Source organism: Bufo gargarizans, chromosome 1 (assembly GCF_014858855.1).
Source record: "Bufo gargarizans isolate SCDJY-AF-19 chromosome 1, ASM1485885v1, whole genome shotgun sequence".
Taxonomy (NCBI): Eukaryota; Metazoa; Chordata; class Amphibia; order Anura; family Bufonidae; genus Bufo; species Bufo gargarizans.
The window spans coordinates 419,136,898-419,149,421 of NC_058080.1; positions in this window are offsets into that span (position 1 = coordinate 419,136,898).

Below are 12,524 nucleotides of genomic sequence, written 5' to 3' on the forward strand. Positions count from 1 at the left end.
GTGGGCCGCAGTTTTAGGATGCCTGCTTAGTGTCTCCAAAGTCTGAGAGCCATACATATTGGGCATCGTCGCGTGCGTAAAAGTCATCGCTATAAAAATAAATTTTGACCAAACGCCTTGGATGAACGGTGTTAAAAATATTTTAAAAAAAACGGTGCCAAAGCAACAATTTTTGGGCAAAATTTCCATTTGAATCCTTTTTGCCGGTAATAAAGCAAGGGTTAACAGCCAAACAAAACTCAATATTTATTGCCCTGATTCTGTAGTTTGCAGAAACACCCCATATGTGGTCGTAAATGGCTATATAGCCGCACGGCAGGGCATAGAACGAAGGGAACTCCATACGGTTTCTGGAAGGCAGATTTTGATGGACAGTTTTTTTTTTGACACCATGTCCCATTAGAAGCCCCCCTGTTGTAGCCTAGACTAGAAACTCCAAAAAAGTGAACCCATCTAAGAAACTACACCCCTCAAGGTATTCAAAAGTTACTTTACAAACTATGTTAACCCTTTAGGTGTTCCACAAAACTAAATAGCGAATGTAGAAACAATTTTAGAATTACATTTTTTTGTTACATTGCCTCAAAAAAGAGTAATATAGAGCAACCAAAAATCATATTTACCCCTAAAATAGTCCCAAAACAACAACCCCCTTATCCCGTAGTTTCCTAAATGGGGTCACTTTTATGGAGTTTCTACTCTAGGGGTGCATCAGGGGGCTTGAAAGGGTACATGGTGTAAATAAACCAGTCCAGCAAAATCTGCCTTCCAAAAACCATATGACGTTCCTCTTCTTCTATGTCCTGCCGTTTAGCCAAATAGTAGTTTACGACCACATATGGGGTGTTTCTGCAAACTACACAATCAGGGCAACCCATTTTTTCCAGTAATAAAGTAAGGGATAAATTGGAAAATTTTCCAAAAAATAGAAATTTAGAAATTGTTTCTCCATCTGCCATTAACTCTTGTGGAACACCTAAAGGGTTAAAAAAGTTTTTAAACCCAGTTTTGAATACCTTGAGGGGTGTACTTTCTTAGATGGAGTCACTTTTTTTAAATTTCTATTCTAGGGGTGCAACAGGGGGCTTGAAATGAGACATGGTATAAACAAAACCAGTCCTGCAAAATCTGCCTTCCAAAACCCATATGGTGTTCCCCTCCTTCTATGTGCTCCTGTTCGCCAAACAGTAGTTTACAACCACATATGGGGTGTTTCTGCAAACTACAGAATCAGGGCAACCCATTTTGAGTTTTGTTTGGCAGTTAACCCTTGTTTTACTCCTGGAAAAAAATTATTATATTGGAAAATTTTCCCAAAAATATAAATTTCGAAATTGTTTCTCCATCTGCCATTAACTCTTGTGGAACACCTAAAGGGTTAACAAAGTTTGTAAACCCAGTTTTGAATACCTTGAGGGGTGTACTTTCTTAGATGGAGTCACTTTTTTGAAATTTCTATTCTAGGGGTGCAACAGGGGGCTTGAAATGGGACATGGTATAAACAAAACCAGTCCTGAAAAATCTGCCTTCCAAAACCCATATGGTGTTCCCCTCCTTCTATATGCTCCTTTTCGGCCAAACAGTAGTTTACAACCACATATGGGGTGTTTCTGCAAACTACAGAATCAGGGCAACCCATTTTGAGTTTTGTTTGGCAGTTAACTCTTGTTTTACTCCTGGAAAAAATTGATTATATTGGAAAATTTTCCAAAAAATAGAAATTTCGAAATTGTTTCTCCATCTGCCATTAACTCTTGTGGAACACCTAAAGGGTTAATAAAGTTTGAAAAAACTGTTTTGAATACCTTGTGGGGTGTAGTTTCTAGAATGGGGTCATTTTTGGGAGGTTTCTATTATCTAAGCCTCACAATATGACTTCAAACCTGAACTGGTCCATAAAAAGGATTTTGAAGATTTCTGAAAAATTTCAAAATTTGCTTCTAAACTTCTAAGCCTTGTAACATCCCCAAAAAATAAAATATCATTCCCAAAATGCTACAAACATGAAGTAGTCATATGGGGAATGTAAAATCATTACAATTTTTGGGGGTATTACTATGTATTACAGAAGTATAGAAATTGAAACTTTTATGCAAAAAAATTAACTTTTTTGACCCAATTTTAGCAGTGTCATGAAGTACAATATGTGACGAAAAAACAATCTCAGAACGGCCTGGGTAAGTCAAAGCGTTTTAAAATTAAGAGCACTTCAAGTGACACTGGTCAGATTTGCAAAAAATGGCCAAGTCCTTAAGGTGAAATAGGGCTGAGTCCTTAAGGGGTTAAAAGACCGTTGCTATGGCTTGTCTGTATTCCTTTTAGTATAAACAGAAGACAGAGGGGCGGTCCTCCACACTGCATGCCTGCATTAGGCTTTAGAGTGAGAAGGCGTGTCTCTCAGTAATCCAATCTGATTGGCTGGCAGGGAGCTGGTAGCTACATCAAGTGTGTATGGGAAGTGAGGGAAAGCAGTTTTGGCCTCAAAGAACTGGCAGAGAAGCCATCTTGAGAAGGTCCTCATATTGTAAATGTTTAAACAGCCGTAACTAAGGGAAAAACTGAAGAAAAACTGTGCTATGTGAAGAAACTAAAGATTGCTTTATGCTGCAGCAGTAAAATATGGTAAAAAATTTTTTTTTTATGAAAACATGGAAAAATATTCATCCCAGATGGTGAATATGGTGATGATAAAAAAAATGGTCTTTTACAATGTTTTTATTTATTTATTATTGTACTAAAACAGAATTATACAAATATGGTATCGTTGTAACTGTACTGATGTGGAGAATGAAGAGAACAGGTCAATTTTACTGCACAAGGAACGCCAAAAAAACAAAACCCATAAAACTGTGGTGGAGTTGAATGTTTTTCTAGTTCCACCCATTTTTTTTCGAGCTTTCCAGTACATTGTATGCAAAAGTAAATAGTGCCATTAAAAACTACAACTTGTCGTGCGAAAACAACCCATATATGGCTATGTGAACAGAAAAATAAAAAAAAGTAATGGCTTAAAGATTTTTTGTGGGTGCAATACACCTGTTTTGCACCACGACACAGAAATATTATACTAAATCTGCCTGTTAAATCTGTGGGTGACCTATAGCGATCTTTTGTGGGTGCAATGCACCATCTTTGCACTCCTGACACAGAAATATAATAATTAATCTGGCTGTTAATTCTGTGGGTGACTTATAGCTATTTTTTGTGGGTGCAATCCACCATCTTTGTACCCCTGACACAAAAATATAATAGTTAATCTGTCTTCTAGTTCGGTGGGTGGCATATTCCCATTTTTTTGTGTGAGGTACACCTGCACTGCATCTGTGACAGGGAAATTAATACAGTTAATACGTCTGTTAGTTTGGTGGGTGATATATACCCTTTTTTTGTCTGAGGTGCACCTGCATTGCATACGTGACAGTGAAATTGACATAGTTAATCGGTCTGTTAGATTGGTGGGTGACATATACCCAATTTTTGTGTGAGATACACCTGCATTGCATGAGTGACAGTGAAATTAATATAGTTAATCCATCTGTTAGTTCGGTGGGTGACATATACCTATTTTTGGTGGGAGGTACACCTATACTGCATCCGTGACAGGGAAATTAACAGTTAATCTGTCTGTTAGTTCTATGCTTGACATGTACCTATTTTTTGTCTGAGGTACACCTGCATTGCATACGTGACAGTGAAATTGATATAGTTAATTCGTCTGTTAGTTCGGTGGGTGAAATATACCTAATTTTTGTCTGAGGTGCACTTGCATTGCATACGTGACAGTGAAATTAAAATAGTTAATCCGTCTGTTAGATTGGTGGGTGACATATTCCCATTCTTGGTGTGAGGTACACCTGCATTGCATACCTGACAGGGAAATAAATACAGTTAATCCGTCTGTTAGTTCGGTGGGTGACATATACCAATTTTTTGTCTGAGGTACACCTGCATTGCATACATGACAGTGAAATTGACATAGTTAATTTGTCTGTTAGTTCGGTGGGTGACATACACCCCATTTTTGTCTCAGGTAAACCTGCATTGCATACATGACAGTGAAGTTGACATAGTAAATTTGTCTCTTAGTTCGGTGGGTGACATATAGACAATTTTTGTCTGAGGTACACCTGCATTGCATACGTGACAAGATCATGCGAATAACGTGTGCAGTTCGGGGGAAGAGGTGGTGGTCACACAGCACCAGACGCACAGCAAAAGGAGCATAGTGCAAAAGCAGAGTGGCCGTCCCCTAGCCACTACACCTTCTACTGCCCACCACACCCAGAGACCGAGCACACCAAAGCCAGCTCCAAGGTGTTACCTGGCGTGGCAATTCTTCAGACAATGTGCTGACGACAAGATGCGAGTGGTTTGCACGCTGTGCAATCAGAGCCTGAAGTGAAGCATAAATGTTCTAAACCTAAGCGCCACCTGCATAACCAGGCATCTAAATGCAAAGCACTAGCTGCAGTGGAGTAAACACCTCAAAAAACACAAAAGATCTCAAGCTTCTCCTGCTCCCTCTTCTGCTGCAGTCTCGGCCTCTTCCTACCCCTCTGGAGTGACAGTGACACCTGCCACCCAGCAAACAGAGGATGTGGCAGCAACGCCACCACCTCAGTCACCATCAACAAGCATCTCCACACTGTCCCATGGAAGTGTTCAGTTGTCCATTTCCTGGAGAGGAAAATAAGACACTGGAGAGAAATAAGAAGTACCCCCTACCCGCCCACGATCCTTGGCCCTGAATGCCAGCATTTCAAAATTCCTGGCCTTTGAAATGCTGTCATTCCATCTGGTGGAGATGGAGACTTTTTAAAAACCTTATGGAGGTGGCTGTCCCACAGAACGTGGTTCCCAGCCGCTACTACTTTTCCAGGCGAGCTATCCCTGTCCTGCACAACCAATTGGTGGACAAAATTAGGTGTGCACTGCGCAATGCCATCTGTGGCAAGGTCCATATAACCACCTATACGTGGACCAGTAAGCACGGCCAGTGACGTTATATCTCCCTAACTGCACACTGGATAAATGCAGCGGCTGGGCCTTAGGCGAATAGCAGTTTGGCGCATTTTCTCCCGCCACCGAGGATTGCAGGACATATCTCTTTGCCTCCTGTTGCCTCATCCTCCTTCTCCACTTCCTCCTCTACCACCTCATCATCTGGTCAGCGTAACACCTTCACCACCAACTTCAGCACAGCCAGGGGGAAACAACAGCAGGCAGTTTTTAAACTCATCTGTTTGGGGGGAAAAAAACCACACCGCGCAGGAGCTGTGGACGGGCATAGAACAAAAGACCAATGAGTGGTTGGTGCCACTGAGCCTCAAGCCCGGCCTGGTGGTGTGCGATAATGGGCGAAATCTCGTAGCAGCTCTTGGCCTAGCTGGTTTGACGTACATCCCTTGCCTGGCGTATGTGCTGAATTAGGTGGTGCAGAGGTTCCTGAAAAATTACCCCGATATGTCACAGCTGCTGCATATAGTGCGGGCCGTCTTTGCGCGCTTTGCGCGCTTTCGGTGTGCTGCTGCTCGCCTGTCTGCGCTACAACGTAACTTCGGCCTTCCAGCTCACCGCCTCATATGCGACGTGCCCACAAGGTGGAACTCCACCTTGCACATGCTGGAGAGACTGTGCGAGCAGCAGCAGGCCATAGTGGAGTTTCAGCTGCAGCACACACGGGTGAGTTACTCTGCGGAACGGCACCACTTCACCACCAACTAGTGGGCCTTCATGCGGGACGTGTGTGCCATGTTGCGCTGTTTAGAGTACTCCATCAACATGGCTAGTGCCGATCACGCAGTCCTCAGCGTTACTATCCCACTTCTATGTCTCCTTGAAAAAACACTTCAGGCGATGATGGAAGAGGATGTGGCACAGGAGAAAGAGCAGGAGGAAGAGGGATCATTTCCACAGTTATCAGTTATTCACAAGTGGCTCAGAGGGTGGGTTCCTGCACCAACAGAGGCCAGGTACACAACTGTCCAGCCAGGGCACAGTTCTGGAGGAGGAGGATGAGGAGAAAGAAGAACCGTAACCACAGCAGGGTGGCACCCAAATCAGTTCATGGGCATCATTAGAGCATGGCTGGGGAAATACAAAGGACACAGACGCTGTACCTCCCACAGAGGACAGCTTGTTGTTGACTCTGGGCAGCTTGGTACACATGAGCGACTACACTCTGCAGTGCTTGCGCAACGACCGCTGAGTTGCCCACATTCTAGCCAGTGCTGATTACTAGGTGGCAACCCTGCTGGATCCCCGCTACAAGGACAATGTGCCATCCTTAATTCTGTCACTGGAGCGTGATAGGAAGATGCGCAAGTACAAGTGCATGCTGGTAGACGTGCTGCTGATGGCGTTTTCACCTGACAGCGGGGGCTCAGAAGCACAAGGCGAAGGCAGAGGAGGAGGAAGAAGTTGCCAACGCAGCTCGGGCACCGCAAGCACCTCAGACGGGAGGGTTAGCATGGCAAAAATGTGGAAAAGCTTTGTCAGCACGCCACAACAACCAGCACCACCATCTGATATGGAACATCTAAGCAGGAGGCAGCATGTTAGCAACATGGTGGAACAGTACCTGTGCACACGACTACACGTACTGACTGATGGGTCTGCCCCATTCAACTTATGGGTCTGCAAATTGGGCACATGGCCTGAGCTTGCCCTTTACGCCTTGGAGGTGCTGGCCTGCCCTGCAGCCAGTGTATTGTCAAATGTGTGTTTAGCACGGCAGGGGGCGTTATCCACAGCCAATGTGGAGAAGCTCACGTTCATAAAAAAAACAAACAGGCATGGATCCCACAGTACCTTGTGCTGGCCGCACCCAGCTATTGTTATACTCCAGCGCACTTTCTCTTTGCATTCTCTTTTCTATTCACCAATGTTTTAGAGTCTTCCCAAATTTACAAAAAATAAAAATAAAAAATTAAGAAAGAAAAAATAAATAAAATAAATTATAAATAATAATTAAAAAAACTGTGTTGGCTACCTCCTCCTCCACTTCCGCTTCCACCTACACCACCACGTCCACCGCCTCCTCAACCTCCTATTCCACTTTGACCGTCGCCTCCTAGTTCAAGATTTTATTTTTTTATATTCTATGTTATTTTAAGTAATTTCCCTATCCACATTTGTTTGCAGGGCAATTGTTCTGCTCTTACCCCAATTTCACTTCCTTTTTCAGTTCTGATCCTAAAGGAATAAAAAAGAAAAAAGTTTTGTATAAATGGGCGGTCCATAGATGAGATCTAGGACTAATAAATACCGCACCTGTGAGACAGGATACCATCGCCCCTGACGAAGCTGGGCTGGCGAAACCCGGATCGGGTGGACTTTTGATGAGAATATATTGATTTTAAGGCTGAAATTTTATGTCCTTTTTGTAAGTAGAATAAAAACTGCTGTTTGCGGAACTACCTGGTGGAACTTCACTATTGTGTTATAACTTCCCTCTAGGGTGAAGGTGTACGTGAGTGCACCAGGCTCTGCAAACCGATTGTTTGGCTACAAGGTGAAACAACTGTGCATTTGGAATAAGAATCTGGGATTGGAATCCTACACTCATAGGCAGCGCGATCAACATATATTGGAACTTTGACTATGAAAATTATAGGCTTTTTACATGCCATAGTTATTGATAACCTATCATTAGAATTTGACATGAGCAAATTTTTTAAAAATTCGATTCGGCTGGTCCACCAAATTTTCTGAAAAAATTTGGTTCGATCCAAATTTGTTTGCGGCGAATCTCGGTAAAAAACGGCTATTTCCTGGCTTCAGAGAACCTTTATAGTGGTGTAGAACACTGTGCCTTGCAGTAAGGGCTCATGCCCACGAACATAAGGGCTCCGTGCCTGTGCTGCGGACCACATACGGCAGTTCTGCAATACACAGGTCACCAGCCGTGAGAATTCTGCATCACGGATGTTGACCCATTCACTTAAATGGGTCCACAAAACAGGAGATGCTGTGCGGAAGCACTGATCGAAACCCCATGAAAGCACTACGGAGTGCTTCCGTGTTTTTTTTGCCGTGCCAAGTGAATGGGTCGGGGCCCGTGCATTGCGGACTGCAATTTGAGGTCCGCAGCACGGGCATAGAGCCCTTACGTTTGTGGGTATGAGCTCTAACACGCATAGGTAGTCTGCTGTGGAAGTGAAATAATACTGTGAGTCAGTATGACATGCAGATGACAGGCGTCGCACTTAGAACCACTGCACTCTTCACTTATTTGTGCAGTTACAGGGCCAAAACTGACCAAGTATGAACTCAGCCTTACAGATCAATGTTAGCGCCAACGAGAAGCGCACTCCTTTTACACCGTCGTCAACTGATTCCACATAGATGTCTACAGAACCTGTTCAGAACGCTTCTAGTTAGAATACACTGCAAACTTTGTACAAGACTGCCCCCTGCTGCCTGGCAGCACCCGATCTCTTACAGGGGGATATGATAGCACAATTAACCCCTTCAGGCACCTAAAGGGGTTAATTGTACTATCATATTCCCCTGTAAGAGATCAGGGCTGCCAGGCAGCAGGGGGCAGACCACCCCCCCTCCCCAGTTTGAATATAGTTGGTGGCACAGTGTGCCAACCACCATCGGCCCCCCTCCCTCCCTCTATTGTATTAAATCGTTGGTGGCACAGTGTGCCAACCACCATCGGCCCCCCTCCCTCCCTCTATTGTATTAAATCGTTGGTGGCACAGTGTGCCAACCACCATCGGCCCCCCCTCCCTCCCCCCCTCTATAGCAGTAACATTGGTGGCAGTGTGCGGTCTCAACAGTAGAAGATTCATACTTACCTGCTTGCTGCTGCAATGTCTGTGTCCGGCCGGGAGCTCCTCCTACTGGTAAGTGACAGTTCTTTAGCAATGCACCGCACAGACCTTTCACTTACCAGTAGGAGGAGCTCCCGGCCGGACACAGACATCGCAGCAGCAAGCAGGTAACTATGAATCTTCTACTGTTGAGACCGCACACTGCCACCAATGTTACTGCTATAGAGGGAGGGGGGGGGGGCGATGGTGGTTGGCACACTGTGCCACCAACGATTTAATACAATAGAGGGAGGGAGGGGGGCGATGGTGGTTGGCACACTGTGCCACCAACGATTTAATACAATAGAGGGAGGGAGGGGGGCGATGGTGGTTGGCACACTGTGCCACCAACGATTTAATACAATAGAGGGAGGGAGGGGGGCGATGGTGGTTGGCACACTGTGCCACCAACGATTTAATACAATAGAGGGAGGGAGGGGGGCCGATGGTGGTTGGCACACTGTGCCACCAACGATTTAATACAATAGAGGGAGGGAGGGGGGCGATGGTGGTTGGCACACTGTGCCACCAACGATTTAATACAATAGAGGGAGGGAGGGGGGCGATGGTGGTTGGCACACTGTGCCACCAACGATTTAATACAATAGAGGGAGGGAGGGGGGCGATGGTGGTTGGCACACTGTTCCACCAACGATTTAATACAATAGAGGGAGGGAGGGGGACCGATGGTGGTTGGCACACTGTGCCACCAACGATATTCAAACTGGGGAGGGGGGGGGCTGCCCCCTGCTGCCTGGCAGCCCTGATCTCTTACAGGGGAATATGCCGCACCTAAAGGGGTTAATTGTGCTATCATATCCCCCAGTAAGAGATCGGGTGCTGCCAGGCAGCAGGGGGCAGTCTTGTACAAAGTTTGTAGTGTATTCTAACCTGAAGCGTCCCCATCACCATGGGAACGCCTCTGTGTTAGAATATACTGTCGGATCTGAGGTTCACGAAGTAGCTCATATCCGACAGTATATTCTAACATAGAGGCGTTCCCATGGTGATGGGGACGCTTCAAGTTAAAATATACCATCGGATTGGAGAAAACGGATTGGTATAAAAGAACTCCAGACTTTACATTGAAAGTCAATGGGGACGGATCCGTTTGAAATGGCACCATATTGTGTCAACATCAAACGGATCCGTCCCCATTGACTTGCATTGAAATTCAGGACGGATCCGTTTGGCTCCGCACGGCCAGGCGGACACCAAAACGACTTTTTTTTCATGTCCGTGGATCCTCCAAAAATCAAGGAAGACCCACGGACGAAAAAACGGTCACGGATCACGGACCCACGGACCCCGTTTTTGCGGACCGTGAAAAAAAACGGTCGTGTGCATGAGGCCTGAGGCATCTGTTAACGCAGGGATGCTCAACCTGCGGCCCTTCAGCTGTTGTGAAACTACAACTCCCATCATGCCCTGCTGTAGGCTGATAGCTGTAGACTGTCCGGGCATGCTGGGAGTTGTAGTTTTGCAACAGCTGGAGGGCCGCAGGTTGAGCATCCTTGTGTTAACGCATACATTTTTGGTATACCTTAAATGGATGGTACAAATGGGATGTGAACCCAGCCCTAGTGTCAGAATAAGCCCCAGTACACAGCGGAGCAGCGTGGAGGGGAGGCCGCAATGTACTGACAGAGCGCTGCCTGGTCCTGGTGGTCAGGGATGAGGACTATGTTTACCAAGGATCATTTTCTACTGGGAAATACAGGGCACAGTATAATACACTTGAATCTATATACTATAAAGATATTAGCCCTACCCCCGAATAATAATACAATTAGGGGGTCATTTATTATATAGAAATACGTCTATATTAGGCGTATTTCTGACACAGATTGTGGCGCAAAGGTCCTTAGCACCGCAATCTGTATCTTTTCCCGCTCATGCCAGGTCTAAAAAAGTGGTGTGGGCAGGGAAGGGGATGCAGTTATGGCCATGCAGTTATTGGATACCCCCGCCATATAGTGATACCGCCGCCATACAATGATAAAACCACCATACAGTGACCGGATAAAAGGGTATAAGAGGGCACAGTACAGGGAATGACTATGGGCACTGCACAAGGCGTGGTCAGAGGGCACAATGCAGGGTATAAAGGGGCACAGTACGGGGTGGGGGGCACAGTCACATAACCCTGTGACGTTAGAAGGTCCTTATGGTGAATGCTGTTCAGATGCCACCATAATGAGAGGCAGAGGAGTGAGACAGGGGCCCTGGATGGACAGGAGGGGTGGACACAGCAAGTAGGTGGAAGGGGCTCTGAGGGGAATTCATACAAGAAGTAGGGGCAGGAGGTCTGTCCAGGACAATAGGAGATAGGAGGGTGAAACAGGAGCTCTGGATGGACAGGAGGGGTGGACACAGCAAGTAGGTGGAAGGGGCTCTGAGGGGAATTCATACAAGAAGTAGGGGCAGGAGGTCTGTCCAGGACAATAGGAGATAGGAGGGTGAAACAGGAGCTCTAGATGGACAGGAGGGGTGGACACAGCAAGTAGGTGGAAGGGGCTCTGAGGGGAATTCATACAAGAAGTAGGGGCAGGAGGTCTGTCCAGGACAATAGGAGATAGGAGGGTGAAACAGGAGCTCTGGATGGACAGGAGGGGTGGACACAGCAAGTAGGTGGAAGGGGCTCTGAGGGGGATTCATACAAGAAGTAGGGGCAGGAGGTCTGTGCAGGGCAGCAATAGGAGACAGGAAGGTAGAACAGGAGCTCTGGATACACGAGGGAGGAAAGGAGACAGCAGGGGCCCCATGAGGATGAGATAGGACAGGATATGTGGGGGGGGGGCGGGCAGGTGTCATGGAGACAAACTGCTTAATGAAACAGTAACACAACTAAATAGAATGAAGAAGCAGCCGATCGAAGAGTCCCCCCCCTTCTGTCCCACAGACAAGAGACAGTCACAGTGCAGACTCACTCACAGACTGTCTACACACTTCTCTGCTCCAGCTCCAGCTCCAGCCTCCAGCCCTCCGGTCTCTCTCCTCAGGCAGCATGTGTCCTGTGTAGAGGGGGCGTGTCTGAGTCTCTGCAGCTCAGGGGGCGTGTCTGAGTCTCTGCAGCTCAGAGGGCCCCACCAAAGGGGTACTGCGTAAGGGAAATGACAGCAGTGAGAGCTCCCATCTGTATTGATGGAAGTGCTCATAGCAGCTCAGTGGGCCCCCCCAGGAGCATTGGGCCCCGGCACTTGCCCGGGGATGCCGGGTTATGACGCCGGCCCTGGGCTGGAGGTATATTAGACGGTCATTGGATATCAATTTTACTGCAGCAGGTGGAGTACAGGCGCCAAACATTAGGCATTCACCGTACAGAAAAGAACAAGTGATTATGTGGCTTGAGGTACATTAGGCGGTCACCGTATAACAATTTTACTGTTGGCCAGTAAGATTACAGGCCCCAAACATTATGCATTCACTGTACAGAAAAGATCAAGTGATTATGTGGCTGGAGGTATATTAGACTGTCATTGCATAACAATTTTACTGTAGGCCAGTACAAATACATGTAAATCTGACCAGTGTCATTTTAAGTGCTGATAACTTTAAAACGCTTTGACTTATCCAGGCCATTCTGAGATTGATTTTTCGTCACATATTGTACTTAATGACACTGGTTTTACAAACATCATTAACCCTTTAGGTGTTCCACAAAAATTAATGTAAAATAGAGATACAATTTCAAAATGTCAC